Consider the following 18,168-nt stretch of genomic DNA (forward strand, 5'->3'; position numbering starts at 1 on the left):
AGATGCCTCCCGGCCCCCGAACCCAGCCTGCCCCTGCCCGGGCTGCACTGCAGATCACCAACTTTTTTATATTTTTTTTGCTTCTTCAAGTTTTATTTTAACTTTTCTGTTTTTGTTTTGTGTTTACCCAGTGTGTGTGTGTGGGGGGCTGCCATGGTAGACACCATATGTAGTCTGTGCATAGGCGGCCACATCATTCATTCATAGAATATTGTACTACAGCTGAATAGATTATGCGACCACTGTGAGTAGTATGCCATGTGGCCATCTATGGAAGGACCGCATAGGCTCCCTGCACTTCATGTCTGTAAGATAGTAGCTAAATCCCCTTCCGACTTCACCATGACAAATAAGCAAATGAGTGCTCAAAAGTAGAACAAAATATTCATTAAATTCAGTTGAGAACATTGTTGGTTCTAAATATAAATGCAGTATTCTTTATCACCATCCAAAAAATAAAACTAGAAATTCAACACGAAAAACGTTAAAAATCGCTATAATATTAAAAAGGCTGCCATGTCAGCTGGTGTCTTAATGGAAGAGTAGTTTGTTAAGACTATACTTTCAGGGATCATTTCTATAGTTTATACATTTGGAAATGTGCTCTAAAGTGTACAGACTCACCAACCATGAGGAAGAGTTTTAATGATTTCTCTTGAGTGTGAAGTGAGCTTGTAGTGCTGCTTTATGGTAGCTACTATCTGCTTTTGATGACTGTTTCTCTTTTCCTTTGTGGAAGAGTAGAGGAGTGAAATCACCAGCTGAGTGGTTGGGTTTCTGAATTGTCAACAACAGAGAATGTTTTGAAAGAACTTAAGCCGAGATTTCAGTATAGCTGGATTTGCTTTGCTGTTGTTTTTGTAAAGTTCTGTCTTATGATATTAGAAATGGTTTTCTTAATAAGGACAAGCTACTTTGGTCATCTGGCCTGAGATTGGTGCAGCTGAGAGAACCTGGGTTATGTGCTTCTGTTGTAGTGAGCCAAAGATATCTAAAAATCATTGAGGAATGGGAAACCTTGTTGATAGAGTAAGACGAGGACCATGTTTTTTCCAATATTTCTTTTACAGCATATTTTTGTAATAGCCTGTCCATTAGACTGGGGCCATACTTGCTCTGCACTTACTTATTTATTCATCTCTTTGGTTTGTCACCTCAACTGTTGTTTTTAAATTTTACAGATTGGTGGGTGCAGATGACCCTATGAGCTCCTCACCACAATCTAGGGTAGAGGTGTGGCCTGAGGTTCCCCTTTTCAAGGGGGCGGCAAAAGTTCAGTTGCCCTGGGGAAACCTTCGACAAAACCCAGGGCTAAAGGGACACCACCGAGCTTTGCGGTGAAGGGGGGCCAAAAGACCCCTTTTGGTGTTGGAGATAAAGGGGACCTGCCACTTTTAAGGAGGGCTTGATGTTCCGCACCCTGTGCACTTTTTTGTGTTTTTACACATTTTTTGCGCTCAGTGACCCAAAAGCATGATCCCAGGCTTTCAATATATAAGAGGAAATAAAAAAAAATAAAAAAAAAAAATGTAACTGGGGAAGCAATTTGTTGGTATTAGGTTATCAAAACATTTTATGTTGCATTGTTTGCGCGCCTCTGCTTGTTGGGAGTATGATGGCATTACTTGTATGAGAGGTTAAAGGGCCCTTCTCACAAGCTTCCAGCCCATACATAGTTTTCTTTCCCATTATGAATGTTTTTAGTTCTTACTATTTTAATTCGGATCTGTATTTCATTGTAATTGTACCGGAATTTGTTTTTGGATAATTTCAAACAATTTGAGACCCACACCTGCCAAATATTGATTTACAATTTTTGATTGAATATGTATCTTTATTTTGTATAAAGGTACAGAAAACATACAATACATTACGTTCAAATGTATTACGTTGCAGCGAAGCTGTAAGCACAATACACCGTAAAACATAATCATTCATACTTTCTGGTACAATTCAAGACATTAGGAACAAGATATGACCAGGGATGCTGATGGGGGGTAGGGTACTAACTACCAGGGCCCAGGGGAGGGCTGGCAAATTTTAGCTCAGGGGACAAGACTCGATTCAGCAGCCAATTAGGAACCTTTTAAAGGAAAAAAAATGCAGGTGGCCCAGTGACCCAGCCCAAAGTAGCCCTCTATGGGACCGACCCAAGGGGGAGATGCCTCCCGGCCCCCGAATTCAGCCTGCCCCTGCCCGGGCTGCACTGCAGATCACCAACTTTTTTATATTTTTTTTGCTTCTGCAAGTTTTATTTTAACTTTTCTGTTTTTGTTTTGTGTTTACCCAGTGTGTGTGTGTGGGGGGCTGCCATGGTAGACACCATATGTAGTCTGTGCATAGGCGGCCACATCATTCATTCATAGAATATTGTACTACAGCTGAATAGATTATGCGACCACTGTGAGTAGTATGCCATGTGGCCATCTATGGAAGGACCGCATAGGCTCCCTGCACTTCATGTCTGTAAGATAGTAGCTAAATCCCCTTCCGACTTCACCATGACAAATAAGCAAATGAGTGCTCAAAAGTAGAACAAAATATTCATTAAATTCAGTTGAGAACATTGTTGGTTCTAAATATAAATGCAGTATTCTTTATCACCATCCAAAAAATAAAACTAGAAATTCAACACGAAAAACGTTAAAAATCGCTATAATATTAAAAAGGCTGCCATGTCAGCTGGTGTCTTAATGGAAGAGTAGTTTGTTAAGACTATACTTTCAGGGATCATTTCTATAGTGTATACATTTGGAAATGTGCTCTAAAGTATACAGACTCACCAACCATGAGGAAGAGTTTTAATGATATCTCTTGAGTGTGAAGTTAGCTTGTAGTGCTGCTTTATGGTAGCTACTATCTGCTTTTGATGACTGTTTCTCTTTTCCTTTGTGGAAGAGTAGAGGAGTGAAATCACCAGCTGAGCGGTTGGGTTTCTGAATTGTCAACAACAGAGAATGTTATGAAAGAACTTAAGCCGAGATTTCAGTATAGCTGGATTTGCTTTGCTGTTGTTTTTGTAAAGTTCTGTCTTATGATATTAGAAATGGTTTTCTTAATAAGGACAAGCTACTTTGGTCATCTGGCCTGAGATTGGTGCAGCTGAGAGAACCTGGGTTATGTGCTTCTGTTGTAGTGAGCCAAAGATATCTAAAAATCATTGAGGAATGGGAAACCTTGTTGATAGAGTAAGACGAGGACCATGTTTTTTCCAATATTTCTTTTACAGCATATTTTTGTAATAGCCTGTCCATTAGACTGGGGCCATACTTGCTCTGCACTTACTTATTTATTCATCTCTTTGGTTTGTCACCTCAACTGTTGTTTTTAAATTTTACAGATTGGTGGGTGCAGATGACCCTATGAGCTCCTCACCACAATCTAGGGTAGAGGTGTGGCCTGAGGTTCCCCTTTTCAAGGGGGCGGCAAAAGTTCAGTTGCCCTGGGGAAACCTTCGACAAAACCCAGGGCTAAAGGGACACCACCGAGCTTTGCGGTGAAGGGGGGCCAAAAGACCCCTTTTGGTGTTGGAGATAAAGGGGACCTGCCACTTTTAAGGAGGGCTTGATGTTCCGCACCCTGTGCACTTTTTTGTGTTTTTACACATTTTTTGCGCTCAGTGACCCAAAAGCATGATCCCAGGCTTTCAATATATAAGAGGATTTAAAAAAAATAAAAAAAAATGTAACTGGGAAAGCAATTTGTTGGTATTAGGTTATCAAAACATTTTATGTTGCATTGTTTGCGCGCCTCTGCTTGTTGGGAGTATGATGGCGTTACTTGTATGAGAGGTTAAAGGGCCCTTCTCACAAGCTTCCAGCCCATACATAGTTTTCTTTCCCATTATCAATGTTTTTAGTTCTTACTATTTTAATTCGGATCTGTATTTCATTGTAATTGTACCGGAATTTGTTTTTGGATAATTTCAAACAATTTGAGACCCACACCTGCCAAATATTGATTTACAATTTTTGATTGAATATGTATCTTTATTTTGTATAAAGGTACAGAAAACATACAATACATTACGTTCAAATGTATTACGTTGCAGCGAAGCTGTAAGCACAATACACCGTAAAACATAATCATTCATACTTTCTGGTACAATTCAAGACATTAGGAACAAGATATGACCAGGGATGCTGATGGGGGGTAGGGTACTAACTACCAGGGCCCAGGGGAGGGCTGGCAAATTTTAGCTCAGGGGACAAGACTCGATTCAGCAGCCAATTAGGAACCTTTTAAAGGAAAAAAATGCAGGTGGCCCAGTGACCCAGCCCAAAGTAGCCCTCTATGGGACCGACCCAAGGGGGAGATGCCTCCCGGCCCCCGAATTCAGCCTGCCCCTGCCCGGGCTGCACTGCAGATCACCAACTTTTTTATATTTTTTTTTGCTTCAAGTTTTATTTTAACTTTTTTGTTTTTGTTTTGTGTTTACCCAGTGTGTGTGTGTGGGGGGCTGCCATGGTAGACACCATATGTAGTCTGTGCATAGGCGGCCACATCATTCATTCATAGAATATTGTACTACAGCTGAATAGATTATGCGACCACTGTGAGTAGTATGCCATGTGGCCATCTATGGAAGGACCGCATAGGCTCCCTGCACTTCATGTCTGTAAGATAGTAGCTAAATCCCCTTCCGACTTCACCATGACAAATAAGCAAATGAGTGCTCAAAAGTAGAACAAAATATTCATTAAATTCAGTTGAGAACATTGTTGGTTCTAAATATAAATGCAGTATTCTTTATCACCATCCAAAAAATAAAACTAGAAATTCAACACGAAAAACGTTAAAAATCGCTATAATATTAAAAAGGCTGCCATGTCAGCTGGTGTCTTAATGGAAGAGTAGTTTGTTAAGACTATACTTTCAGGGATCATTTCTGTAGTTTATACATTTGGAAATGTGCTCTAAAGTATACAGACTAACCAACCATGAGGAAGAGTTTTAATGATTTCTCTTGAGTGTGAAGTGAGCTTGTAGTGCTGCTTTATGGTAGCTACTATCTGCTTTTGATGACTGTTTCTCTTTTCCTTTGTGGAAGAGTAGAGGAGTGAAATCACCAGCTGAGTGGTTGGGTTTCTGAGTTGTCAACAACAGAGAATGTTATGAAAGAACTTAAGATGAGATTTCAGTATAGCTGGATTTGCTTTGCTGTTGTTTTTGTAAAGTTCTGTCTTATGATATTAGAAATGGTTTTCTTAATAAGGACAAGCTACTTTGGTCATCTGGCCTGAGATTGGTGCAGCTGAGAGAACCTGGGTTATGTGCTTCTGTTGTAGTGAGCCAAAGATATCTAAAAATCATTGAGGAATGGGAAACCTTGTTGATAGAGTAAGACGAGGACCATGTTTTTTCCAATATTTCTTTTACAGCATATTTTTGTAATAGCCTGTCCATTAGACTGGGGCCATACTTGCTCTGCACTTATTTATTCATCTCTTTGGTTTGTCACCTCAACTGTTGTTTTTAAATTTTACAGATTGGTGGGTGCAGATGACCCTATGAGCTCCTCACCACAATCTAGGGTAGAGGTGTGGCCTGAGGTTCCCCTTTTCAAGGGGGCGGCAAAAGTTCAGTTGCCCTGGGGAAACCTTCGACAAAACCCAGGGCTAAAGGGACACCACCGAGCTTTGCGGTGAAGGGGGGCCAAAAGACCCCTTTTGGTGTTGGAGATAAAGGGGACCTGCCACTTTTAAGGAGGGCTTGATGTTCCGCACCCTGTGCACTTTTTTGTGTTTTTACACATTTTTTGCGCTCAGTGACCCAAAAGCATGATCCCAGGCTTTCAATATATAAGAGGAAATAAAAAAAAAAAAAAAAAAAAAAAATGTAACTGGGGAAGCAATTTGTTGGTATTAGGTTATCAAAACATTTTATGTTGCATTGTTTGCGCGCCTCTGCTTGTTGGGAGTATGATGGCGTTACTTGTATGAGAGGTTAAAGGGCCCTTCTCACAAGCTTCCAGCCCATACATAGTTTTCTTTCCCATTGTGAATGTTTTTAGTTCTTACTATTTTAATTCGGATCTGTATTTCATTGTAATTGTACCGGAATTTGTTTTTGGATAATTTCAAACAATTTGAGACCCACACCTGCCAAATATTGATTTACAATTTTTGATTGAATATGTATCTTTATTTTGTATAAAGGTACAGAAAACATACAATACATTACGTTCAAATGTATTACGTTGCAGCGAAGCTGTAAGCACAATACACCGTAAAACATAATCATTCATACTTTCTGGTACAATTCAAGACATTAGGAACAAGATATGACCAGGGATGCTGATGGGGGGTAGGGTACTAACTACCAGGGCCCAGGGGAGGGCTGGCAAATTTTAGCTCAGGGGACAAGACTCGATTCAGCAGCCAATTAGGAACCTTTTAAAGGAAAAAAATGCAGGTGGCCCAGTGACCCAGCCCAAAGTAGCCCTCTATGGGACCGACCCAAGGGGGAGATGCCTCCCGGCCCCCGAACCCAGCCTGCCCCTGCCCGGGCTGCACTGCAGATCACCAACTTTTTTATATTTTTTTTGCTTCTTCAAGTTTTATTTTAACTTTTCTGTTTTTGTTTTGTGTTTACCCAGTGTGTGTGTGTGGGGGGCTGCCATGGTAGACACCATATGTAGTCTGTGCATAGGCGGCCACATCATTCATTCATAGAATATTGTACTACAGCTGAATAGATTATGCGACCACTGTGAGTAGTATGCCATGTGGCCATCTATGGAAGGACCGCATAGGCTCCCTGCACTTCATGTCTGTAAGATAGTAGCTAAATCCCCTTCCGACTTCACCATGACAAATAAGCAAATGAGTGCTCAAAAGTAGAACAAAATATTCATTAAATTCAGTTGAGAACATTGTTGGTTCTAAATATAAATGCAGTATTCTTTATCACCATCCAAAAAATAAAACTAGAAATTCAACACGAAAAACGTTAAAAATCGCTATAATATTAAAAAGGCTGCCATGTCAGCTGGTGTCTTAATGGAAGAGTAGTTTGTTAAGACTATACTTTCAGGGATCATTTCTATAGTTTATACATTTGGAAATGTGCTCTAAAGTGTACAGACTCACCAACCATGAGGAAGAGTTTTAATGATTTCTCTTGAGTGTGAAGTGAGCTTGTAGTGCTGCTTTATGGTAGCTACTATCTGCTTTTGATGACTGTTTCTCTTTTCCTTTGTGGAAGAGTAGAGGAGTGAAATCACCAGCTGAGTGGTTGGGTTTCTGAATTGTCAACAACAGAGAATGTTTTGAAAGAACTTAAGCCGAGATTTCAGTATAGCTGGATTTGCTTTGCTGTTGTTTTTGTAAAGTTCTGTCTTATGATATTAGAAATGGTTTTCTTAATAAGGACAAGCTACTTTGGTCATCTGGCCTGAGATTGGTGCAGCTGAGAGAACCTGGGTTATGTGCTTCTGTTGTAGTGAGCCAAAGATATCTAAAAATCATTGAGGAATGGGAAACCTTGTTGATAGAGTAAGACGAGGACCATGTTTTTTCCAATATTTCTTTTACAGCATATTTTTGTAATAGCCTGTCCATTAGACTGGGGCCATACTTGCTCTGCACTTACTTATTTATTCATCTCTTTGGTTTGTCACCTCAACTGTTGTTTTTAAATTTTACAGATTGGTGGGTGCAGATGACCCTATGAGCTCCTCACCACAATCTAGGGTAGAGGTGTGGCCTGAGGTTCCCCTTTTCAAGGGGGCGGCAAAAGTTCAGTTGCCCTGGGGAAACCTTCGACAAAACCCAGGGCTAAAGGGACACCACCGAGCTTTGCGGTGAAGGGGGGCCAAAAGACCCCTTTTGGTGTTGGAGATAAAGGGGACCTGCCACTTTTAAGGAGGGCTTGATGTTCCGCACCCTGTGCACTTTTTTGTGTTTTTACACATTTTTTGCGCTCAGTGACCCAAAAGCATGATCCCAGGCTTTCAATATATAAGAGGAAATAAAAAAAAATAAAAAAAAAAAATGTAACTGGGGAAGCAATTTGTTGGTATTAGGTTATCAAAACATTTTATGTTGCATTGTTTGCGCGCCTCTGCTTGTTGGGAGTATGATGGCGTTACTTGTATGAGAGGTTAAAGGGCCCTTCTCACAAGCTTCCAGCCCATACATAGTTTTCTTTCCCATTATGAATGTTTTTAGTTCTTACTATTTTAATTCGGATCTGTATTTCATTGTAATTGTACCGGAATTTGTTTTTGGATAATTTCAAACAATTTGAGACCCACACCTGCCAAATATTGATTTACAATTTTTGATTGAATATGTATCTTTATTTTGTATAAAGGTACAGAAAACATACAATACATTACGTTCAAATGTATTACGTTGCAGCGAAGCTGTAAGCACAATACACCGTAAAACATAATCATTCATACTTTCTGGTACAATTCAAGACATTAGGAACAAGATATGACCAGGGATGCTGATGGGGGGTAGGGTACTAACTACCAGGGCCCAGGGGAGGGCTGGCAAATTTTAGCTCAGGGGACAAGACTCGATTCAGCAGCCAATTAGGAACCTTTTAAAGGAAAAAAATGCAGGTGGCCCAGTGACCCAGCCCAAAGTAGCCCTCTATGGGACCGACCCAAGGGGGAGATGCCTCCCGGCCCCCGAATTCAGCCTGCCCCTGCCCGGGCTGCACTGCAGATCACCAACTTTTTTATATTTTTTTTGCTTCTGCAAGTTTTATTTTAACTTTTTTGTTTTTGTTTTGTGTTTACCCAGTGTGTGTGTGTGGGGGGCTGCCATGGTAGACACCATATGTAGTCTGTGCATAGGCGGCCACATCATTCATTCATAGAATATTGTACTACAGCTGAATAGATTATGCGACCACTGTGAGTAGTATGCCATGTGGCCATCTATGGAAGGACCGCATAGGCTCCCTGCACTTCATGTCTGTAAGATAGTAGCTAAATCCCCTTCCGACTTCACCATGACAAATAAGCAAATGAGTGCTCAAAAGTAGAACAAAATATTCATTAAATTCAGTTGAGAACATTGTTGGTTCTAAATATAAATGCAGTATTCTTTATCACCATCCAAAAAATAAAACTAGAAATTCAACACGAAAAACGTTAAAAATCGCTATAATATTAAAAAGGCTGCCATGTCAGCTGGTGTCTTAATGGAAGAGTAGTTTGTTAAGACTATACTTTCAGGGATCATTTCTATAGTTTATACATTTGGAAATGTGCTCTAAAGTGTACAGACTCACCAACCATGAGGAAGAGTTTTAATGATTTCTCTTGAGTGTGAAGTGAGCTTGTAGTGCTGCTTTATGGTAGCTACTATCTGCTTTTGATGACTGTTTCTCTTTTCCTTTGTGGAAGAGTAGAGGAGTGAAATCACCAGCTGAGTGGTTGGGTTTCTGAATTGTCAACAACAGAGAATGTTTTGAAAGAACTTAAGCCGAGATTTCAGTATAGCTGGATTTGCTTTGCTGTTGTTTTTGTAAAGTTCTGTCTTATGATATTAGAAATGGTTTTCTTAATAAGGACAAGCTACTTTGGTCATCTGGCCTGAGATTGGTGCAGCTGAGAGAACCTGGGTTATGTGCTTCTGTTGTAGTGAGCCAAAGATATCTAAAAATCATTGAGGAATGGGAAACCTTGTTGATAGAGTAAGACGAGGACCATGTTTTTTCCAATATTTCCTTTACAGCATATTTTTGTAATAGCCTGTCCATTAGACTGGGGCCATACTTGCTCTGCACTTACTTATTTATTCATCTCTTTGGTTTGTCACCTCAACTGTTGTTTTTAAATTTTACAGATTGGTGGGTGCAGATGACCCTATGAGCTCCTCACCACAATCTAGGGTAGAGGTGTGGCCTGAGGTTCCCCTTTTCAAGGGGGCGGCAAAAGTTCAGTTGCCCTGGGGAAACCTTCGACAAAACCCAGGGCTAAAGGGACACCACCGAGCTTTGCGGTGAAGGGGGGCCAAAAGACCCCTTTTGGTGTTGGAGATAAAGGGGACCTGCCACTTTTAAGGAGGGCTTGATGTTCCGCACCCTGTGCACTTTTTTGTGTTTTTACACATTTTTTGCGCTCAGTGACCCAAAAGCATGATCCCAGGCTTTCAATATATAAGAGGATTTAAAAAAAATAAAAAAAAATGTAACTGGGAAAGCAATTTGTTGGTATTAGGTTATCAAAACATTTTATGTTGCATTGTTTGCGCGCCTCTGCTTGTTGGGAGTATGATGGCGTTACTTGTATGAGAGGTTAAAGGGCCCTTCTCACAAGCTTCCAGCCCATACATAGTTTTCTTTCCCATTATGAATGTTTTTAGTTCTTACTATTTTAATTCGGATCTGTATTTCATTGTAATTGTACCGGAATTTGTTTTTGGATAATTTCAAACAATTTGAGACCCACACCTGCCAAATATTGATTTACAATTTTTGATTGAATATGTATCTTTATTTTGTATAAAGGTACAGAAAACATACAATACATTACGTTCAAATGTATTACGTTGCAGCGAAGCTGTAAGCACAATACACCGTAAAACATAATCATTCATACTTTCTGGTACAATTCAAGACATTAGGAACAAGATATGACCAGGGATGCTGATGGGGGGTAGGGTACTAACTACCAGGGCCCAGGGGAGGGCTGGCAAATTTTAGCTCAGGGGACAAGACTCGATTCAGCAGCCAATTAGGAACCTTTTAAAGGAAAAAAATGCAGGTGGCCCAGTGACCCAGCCCAAAGTAGCCCTCTATGGGACCGACCCAAGGGGGAGATGCCTCCCGGCCCCCGAATTCAGCCTGCCCCTGCCCGGGCTGCACTGCAGATCACCAACTTTTTTATATTTTTTTTGCTTCTTCAAGTTTTATTTTAACTTTTCTGTTTTTGTTTTGTGTTTACCCAGTGTGTGTGTGTGGGGGGCTGCCATGGTAGACACCATATGTAGTCTGTGCATAGGCGGCCACATCATTCATTCATAGAATATTGTACTACAGCTGAATAGATTATGCGACCACTGTGAGTAGTATGCCATGTGGCCATCTATGGAAGGACCGCATAGGCTCCCTGCACTTCATGTCTGTAAGATAGTAGCTAAATCCCCTTCCGACTTCACCATGACAAATAAGCAAATGAGTGCTCAAAAGTAGAACAAAATATTCATTAAATTCAGTTGAGAACATTGTTGGTTCTAAATATAAATGCAGTATTCTTTATCACCATCCAAAAAATAAAACTAGAAATTCAACACGAAAAACGTTAAAAATCGCTATAATATTAAAAAGGCTGCCATGTCAGCTGGTGTCTTAATGGAAGAGTAGTTTGTTAAGACTACACTTTCAGGGATCATTTCTATAGTTTATACATTTGGAAATGTGCTCTAAAGTGTACAGACTCACCAACCATGAGGAAGAGTTTTAATGATTTCTCTTGAGTGTGAAGTGAGCTTGTAGTGCTGCTTTATGGTAGCTACTATCTGCTTTTGATGACTGTTTCTCTTTTCCTTTGTGGAAGAGTAGAGGAGTGAAATCACCAGCTGAGTGGTTGGGTTTCTGAATTGTCAACAACAGAGAATGTTTTGAAAGAACTTAAGCTGAGATTTCAGTATAGCTGGATTTGCTTTGCTGTTGTTTTTGTAAAGTTCTGTCTTATGATATTAGAAATGGTTTTCTTAATAAGGACAAGCTACTTTGGTCATCTGGCCTGAGATTGGTGCAGCTGAGAGAACCTGGGTTATGTGCTTCTGTTGTAGTGAGCCAAAGATATCTAAAAATCATTGAGGAATGGGAAACCTTGTTGATAGAGTAAGACGAGGACCATGTTTTTTCCAATATTTCTTTTACAGCATATTTTTGTAATAGCCTCTCCATTAGACTGGGGCCATACTTGCTCTGCACTTACTTATTTATTCATCTCTTTGGTTTGTCACCTCAACTGTTGTTTTTAAATTTTACAGATTGGTGGGTGCAGATGACCCTATGAGCTCCTCACCACAATCTAGGGTAGAGGTGTGGCCTGAGGTTCCCCTTTTCAAGGGGGCGGCAAAAGTTCAGTTGCCCTGGGGAAACCTTCGACAAAACCCAGGGCTAAAGGGACACCACCGAGCTTTGCGGTGAAGGGGGGCCAAAAGACCCCTTTTGGTGTTGGAGATAAAGGGGACCTGCCACTTTTAAGGAGGGCTTGATGTTCCGCACCCTGTGCACTTTTTTGTGTTTTTACACATTTTTTGCGCTCAGTGACCCAAAAGCATGATCCCAGGCTTTCAATATATAAGAGGAAATAAAAAAAATAAAAAAAAATGTAACTGGGGAAGCAATTTGTTGGTATTAGGTTATCAAAACATTTTATGTTGCATTGTTTGCGCGCCTCTGCTTGTTGGGAGTATGATGGCGTTACTTGTATGAGAGGTTAAAGGGCCCTTCTCACAAGCTTCCAGCCCATACATAGTTTTCTTTCCCATTATGAATGTTTTTAGTTCTTACTATTTTAATTCGGATCTGTATTTCATTGTAATTGTACCGGAATTTGTTTTTGGATAATTTCAAACAATTTGAGACCCACACCTGCCAAATATTGATTTACAATTTTTGATTGAATATGTATCTTTATTTTGTATAAAGGTACAGAAAACATACAATACATTACGTTCAAATGTATTACGTTGCAGCGAAGCTGTAAGCACAATACACCGTAAAACATAATCATTCATACTTTCTGGTACAATTCAAGACATTAGGAACAAGATATGACCAGGGATGCTGATGGGGGGTAGGGTACTAACTACCAGGGCCCTGGCATGCCAGGGGGCCCGGGCCCAGGGGAGGGCTGGCAAATTTTAGCTCAGGGGACAAGACTCGATTCAGCAGCCAATTAGGAACCTTTTAAAGGAAAAAAATGCAGGTGGCCCAGTGACCCAGCCCAAAGTAGCCCTCTATGGGACCGACCCAAGGGGGAGATGCCTCCCGGCCCCCGAACCCAGCCTGCTCCTGCCCGGGCTGCACTGCAGATCACCAACTATTTTATATTTTTTTTGCTTCTTCAAGTTTTATTTTAACTTTTTTGTTTTTGTTTTGTGTTTACCCAGTGTGTGTGTGTGGGGGGCTGCCATGGTAGACACCATATGTAGTCTGTGCATAGGCGGCCACATCATTCATTCATAGAATATTGTACTACAGCTGAATAGATTATGCGACCACTGTGAGTAGTATGCCATGTGGCCATCTATGGAAGGACCGCATAGGCTCCCTGCACTTCATGTCTGTAAGATAGTAGCTAAATCCCCTTCCGACTTCACCATGACAAATAAGCAAATGAGTGCTCAAAAGTAGAACAAAATATTCATTAAATTCAGTTGAGAACATTGTAGGTTCTAAATATAAATGCAGTATTCTTTATCACCATCCAAAAAATAAAACTAGAAATTCAACACGAAAAACGTTAAAAATCGCTATAATATTAAAAAGGCTGCCATGTCAGCTGGTGTCTTAATGGAAGAGTAGTTTGTTAAGACTATACTTTTAGGGATCATTTCTATAGTTTATACATTTGGAAATGTGCTCTAAAGTATACAGACTAACCAACCATGAGGAAGAGTTTTAATGATTTCTCTTGAGTGTGAAGTGAGCTTGTAGTGCTGCTTTATGGTAGCTACTATCTGCTTTTGATGACTGTTTCTCTTTTCCTTTGTGGAAGAGTAGAGGAGTGAAATCACCAGCTGAGTGGTTGGGTTTCTGAGTTGTCAACAACAGAGAATGTTATGAAAGAACTTAAGACGAGATTTCAGTATAGCTGGATTTGCTTTGCTGTTGTTTTTGTAAAGTTCTGTCTTATGATATTAGAAATGGTTTTCTTAATAAGGACAAGCTACTTTGGTCATCTGGCCTGAGATTGGTGCAGCTGAGAGAACCTGGGTTATGTGCTTCTGTTGTAGTGAGCCAAAGATATCTAAAAATCATTGAGGAATGGGAAACCTTGTTGATAGAGTAAGACGAGGACCATGTTTTTTCCAATATTTCTTTTACAGCATATTTTTGTAATAGCCTGTCCATTAGACTGGGGCCATACTTGCTCTGCACTTACTTATTTATTCATCTCTTTGGTTTGTCACCTCAACTGTTGTTTTTAAATTTTACAGATTGGTGGGTGCAGATGACCCTATGAGCTCCTCACCACAATCTAGGGTAGAGGTGTGGCCTGAGGTTCCCCTTTTCAAGGGGGCGGCAAAAGTTCAGTTGCCCTGGGGAAACCTTCGACAAAACCCAGGGCTAAAGGGACACCACCGAGCTTTGCGGTGAAGGGGGGCCAAAAGACCCCTTTTGGTGTTGGAGATAAAGGGGACCTTCCACTTTTAAGGAGGGCTTGATGTTCCGCACCCTGTGCACTTTTTTGTGTTTTTACACATTTTTTGCGCTCAGTGACCCAAAAGCATGATCCCAGGCTTTCAATATATAAGAGGAAATAAAAAAAAATAAAAAAATGTAACTGGGGAAGCAATTTGTTGGTATTAGGTTATCAAAACATTTTATGTTGCATTGTTTGCGCGCCTCTGCTTGTTGGGAGTATGATGGCGTTACTTGTATGAGAGGTTAAAGGGCCCTTCTCACAAGCTTCCAGCCCATACATAGTTTTCTTTCCCATTATGAATGTTTTTAGTTCTTACTATTTTAATTCGGAACTGTATTTCATTGTAATTGTACCGGAATTTGTTTTTGGATAATTTCAAACAATTTGAGACCCACACCTGCCAAATATTGATTTACAATTTTTGATTGAATATGTATCTTTATTTTGTATAAAGGTACAGAAAACATACAATACATTACGTTCAAATGTATTACGTTGCAGCGAAGCTGTAAGCACAATACACCGTAAAACATAATCATTCATACTTTCTGGTACAATTCAAGACATTAGGAACAAGATATGACCAGGGATGCTGATGGGGGGTAGGGTACTAACTACCAGGGCCCAGGGGAGGGCTGGCAAATTTTAGCTCAGGGGACAAGACTCGATTCAGCAGCCAATTAGGAACCTTTTAAAGGAAAAAAATGCAGGTGGCCCAGTGACCCAGCCCAAAGTAGCCCTCTATGGGACCGACCCAAGGGGGAGATGCCTCCCGGCCCCCGAACCCAGCCTGCCCCTGCCCGGGCTGCACTGCAGATCACCAACTTTTTTATATTTTTTTTGCTTCTTCAAGTTTTATTTTAACTTTTCTGTTTTTGTTTTGTGTTTACCCAGTGTGTGTGTGTGGGGGGCTGCCATGGTAGACACCATATGTAGTCTGTGCATAGGCGGCCACATCATTCATTCATAGAATATTGTACTACAGCTGAATAGATTATGCGACCACTGTGAGTAGTATGCCATGTGGCCATCTATGGAAGGACCGCATAGGCTCCCTGCACTTCATGTCTGTAAGATAGTAGCTAAATCCCCTTCCGACTTCACCATGACAAATAAGCAAATGAGTGCTCAAAAGTAGAACAAAATATTCATTAAATTCAGTTGAGAACATTGTTGGTTCTAAATATAAATGCAGTATTCTTTATCACCATCCAAAAAATAAAACTAGAAATTCAACACGAAAAACGTTAAAAATCGCTATAATATTAAAAAGGCTGCCATGTCAGCTGGTGTCTTAATGGAAGAGTAGTTTGTTAAGACTATACTTTCAGGGATCATTTCTATAGTTTATACATTTGGAAATGTGCTCTAAAGTGTACAGACTCACCAACCATGAGGAAGAGTTTTAATGATTTCTCTTGAGTGTGAAGTGAGCTTGTAGTGCTGCTTTATGGTAGCTACTATCTGCTTTTGATGACTGTTTCTCTTTTCCTTTGTGGAAGAGTAGAGGAGTGAAATCACCAGCTGAGTGGTTGGGTTTCTGAATTGTCAACAACAGAGAATGTTATGAAAGAACTTAAGCTGAGATTTCAGTACAGCTGGATTTGCTTTGCTGTTTTTTTTTGTAAAGTTCTGTCTTATGATATTAGAAATGGTTTTCTTAATAAGGACAAGCTACTTTGGTCATCTGGCCTGAGATTGGTGCAGCTGAGAGAACCTGGGTTATGTGCTTCTGTTGTAGTGAGCCAAAGATATCTAAAAATCATTGAGGAATGGGAAACCTTGTTGATAGAGTAAGACGAGGACCATGTTTTTTCCAATATTTCTTTTACAGCATATTTTTGTAATAGCCTGTCCATTAGACTGGGGCCATACTTGCTCTGCACTTACTTATTTATTCATCTCTTTGGTTTGTCACCTCAACTGTTGTTTTTAAATTTTACAGATTGGTGGGTGCAGATGACCCTATGAGCTCCTCACCACAATCTAGGGTAGAGGTGTGGCCTGAGGTTCCCCTTTTCAAGGGGGCGGCAAAAGTTCAGTTGCCCTGGGGAAACCTTCGACAAAACCCAGGGCTAAAGGGACACCACCGAGCTTTGCGGTGAAGGGGGGCCAAAAGACCCCTTTTGGTGTTGGAGATAAAGGGGACCTTCCACTTTTAAGGAGGGCTTGATGTTCCGCACCCTGTGCACTTTTTTGTGTTTTTACACATTTTTTGCGCTCAGTGACCCAAAAGCATGATCCCAGGCTTTCAATATATAAGAGGAAATAAAAAAAAATAAAAAAATGTAACTGGGGAAGCAATTTGTTGGTATTAGGTTATCAAAACATTTTATGTTGCATTGTTTGTGCGCCTCTGCTTGTTGGGAGTATGATGGCGTTACTTGTATGAGAGGTTAAAGGGCCCTTCTCACAAGCTTCCAGCCCATACATAGTTTTCTTTCCCATTATGAATGTTTTTAGTTCTTACTATTTTAATTCGGATCTGTATTTCATTGTAATTGTACCGGAATTTGTTTTTGGATAATTTCAAACAATTTGAGACCCACACCTGCCAAATATTGATTTACAATTTTTGATTGAATATGTATCTTTATTTTGTATAAAGGTACAGAAAACATACAATACATTACGTTCAAATGTATTACGTTGCAGCGAAGCTGTAAGCACAATACACCGTAAAACATAATCATTCATACTTTCTGGTACAATTCAAGACATTAGGAACAAGATATGACCAGGGATGCTGATGGGGGGTAGGGTACTAACTACCAGGGCCCTGGCATGCCAGGGGGCCCGGGCCCAGGGGAGGGCTGGCAAATTTTAGCTCAGGGGACAAGACTCGATTCAGCAGCCAATTAGGAACCTTTTAAAGGAAAAAAATGCAGGTGGCCCAGTGACCCAGCCCAAAGTAGCCCTCTATGGGACCGACCCAAGGGGGAGATGCCTCCCGGCCCCCGAACCCAGCCTGCTCCTGCCCGGGCTGCACTGCAGATCACCAACTATTTTATATTTTTTTTGCTTCTTCAAGTTTTATTTTAACTTTTTTGTTTTTGTTTTGTGTTTACCCAGTGTGTGTGTGTGGGGGGCTGCCATGGTAGACACCATATGTAGTCTGTGCATAGGCGGCCACATCATTCATTCATAGAATATTGTACTACAGCTGAATAGATTATGCGACCACTGTGAGTAGTATGCCATGTGGCCATCTATGGAAGGACCGCATAGGCTCCCTGCACTTCATGTCTGTAAGATAGTAGCTAAATCCCCTTCCGACTTCACCATGACAAATAAGCAAATGAGTGCTCAAAAGTAGAACAAAATATTCATTAAATTCAGTTGAGAACATTGTAGGTTCTAAATATAAATGCAGTATTCTTTATCACCATCCAAAAAATAAAACTAGAAATTCAACACGAAAAACGTTAAAAATCGCTATAATATTAAAAAGGCTGCCATGTCAGCTGGTGTCTTAATGGAAGAGTAGTTTGTTAAGACTATACTTTCAGGGATCATTTCTATAGTTTATACATTTGGAAATGTGCTCTAAAGTATACAGACTAACCAACCATGAGGAAGAGTTTTAATGATTTCTCTTGAGTGTGAAGTGAGCTTGTAGTGCTGCTTTATGGTAGCTACTATCTGCTTTTGATGACTGTTTCTCTTTTCCTTTGTGGAAGAGTAGAGGAGTGAAATCACCAGCTGAGTGGTTGGGTTTCTGAGTTGTCAACAACAGAGAATGTTATGAAAGAACTTAAGACGAGATTTCAGTATAGCTGGATTTGCTTTGCTGTTGTTTTTGTAAAGTTCTGTCTTATGAT

General features: G+C 40.4%; 9 non-coding genes across 9 annotated transcripts; all 9 read left to right on the plus strand.

The window, feature by feature from the left end:
- The first annotated feature begins 552 nt into the window (after positions 1-552).
- LOC142142098 (small nucleolar RNA U3) lies at positions 553-770 on the plus strand. Its single transcript, XR_012689038.1, has one exon. It is a non-coding gene; the product is annotated as a small nucleolar RNA U3 (small nucleolar RNA).
- A 1,941-nt stretch (positions 771-2,711) lies between these two features.
- On the plus strand, positions 2,712-2,929 carry LOC142142190 (small nucleolar RNA U3). The gene has a single exon (XR_012689118.1). It is a non-coding gene; the product is annotated as a small nucleolar RNA U3 (small nucleolar RNA).
- Positions 2,930-4,863: 1,934 nt separating this feature from the next.
- On the plus strand, positions 4,864-5,081 carry LOC142142130 (small nucleolar RNA U3). The gene has a single exon (XR_012689066.1). It is a non-coding gene; the product is annotated as a small nucleolar RNA U3 (small nucleolar RNA).
- Positions 5,082-7,019: 1,938 nt separating this feature from the next.
- Positions 7,020-7,237, plus strand: LOC142142099 (small nucleolar RNA U3). Its single transcript, XR_012689039.1, has one exon. It is a non-coding gene; the product is annotated as a small nucleolar RNA U3 (small nucleolar RNA).
- Positions 7,238-9,177: 1,940 nt separating this feature from the next.
- LOC142142100 (small nucleolar RNA U3) lies at positions 9,178-9,395 on the plus strand. The gene has a single exon (XR_012689040.1). It is a non-coding gene; the product is annotated as a small nucleolar RNA U3 (small nucleolar RNA).
- A 1,936-nt stretch (positions 9,396-11,331) lies between these two features.
- On the plus strand, positions 11,332-11,549 carry LOC142142162 (small nucleolar RNA U3). Its single transcript, XR_012689093.1, has one exon. It is a non-coding gene; the product is annotated as a small nucleolar RNA U3 (small nucleolar RNA).
- Positions 11,550-13,509: 1,960 nt separating this feature from the next.
- On the plus strand, positions 13,510-13,727 carry LOC142142148 (small nucleolar RNA U3). Its single transcript, XR_012689080.1, has one exon. It is a non-coding gene; the product is annotated as a small nucleolar RNA U3 (small nucleolar RNA).
- Positions 13,728-15,662: 1,935 nt separating this feature from the next.
- Positions 15,663-15,880, plus strand: LOC142142101 (small nucleolar RNA U3). The gene has a single exon (XR_012689041.1). It is a non-coding gene; the product is annotated as a small nucleolar RNA U3 (small nucleolar RNA).
- Positions 15,881-17,840: 1,960 nt separating this feature from the next.
- On the plus strand, positions 17,841-18,058 carry LOC142142150 (small nucleolar RNA U3). The gene has a single exon (XR_012689082.1). It is a non-coding gene; the product is annotated as a small nucleolar RNA U3 (small nucleolar RNA).
- The last annotated feature ends 110 nt before the right edge of the window (positions 18,059-18,168 follow it).

Source organism: Mixophyes fleayi, chromosome 2 (assembly GCF_038048845.1).
Source record: "Mixophyes fleayi isolate aMixFle1 chromosome 2, aMixFle1.hap1, whole genome shotgun sequence".
NCBI lineage: Eukaryota > Metazoa > Chordata > Amphibia > Anura > Limnodynastidae > Mixophyes > Mixophyes fleayi.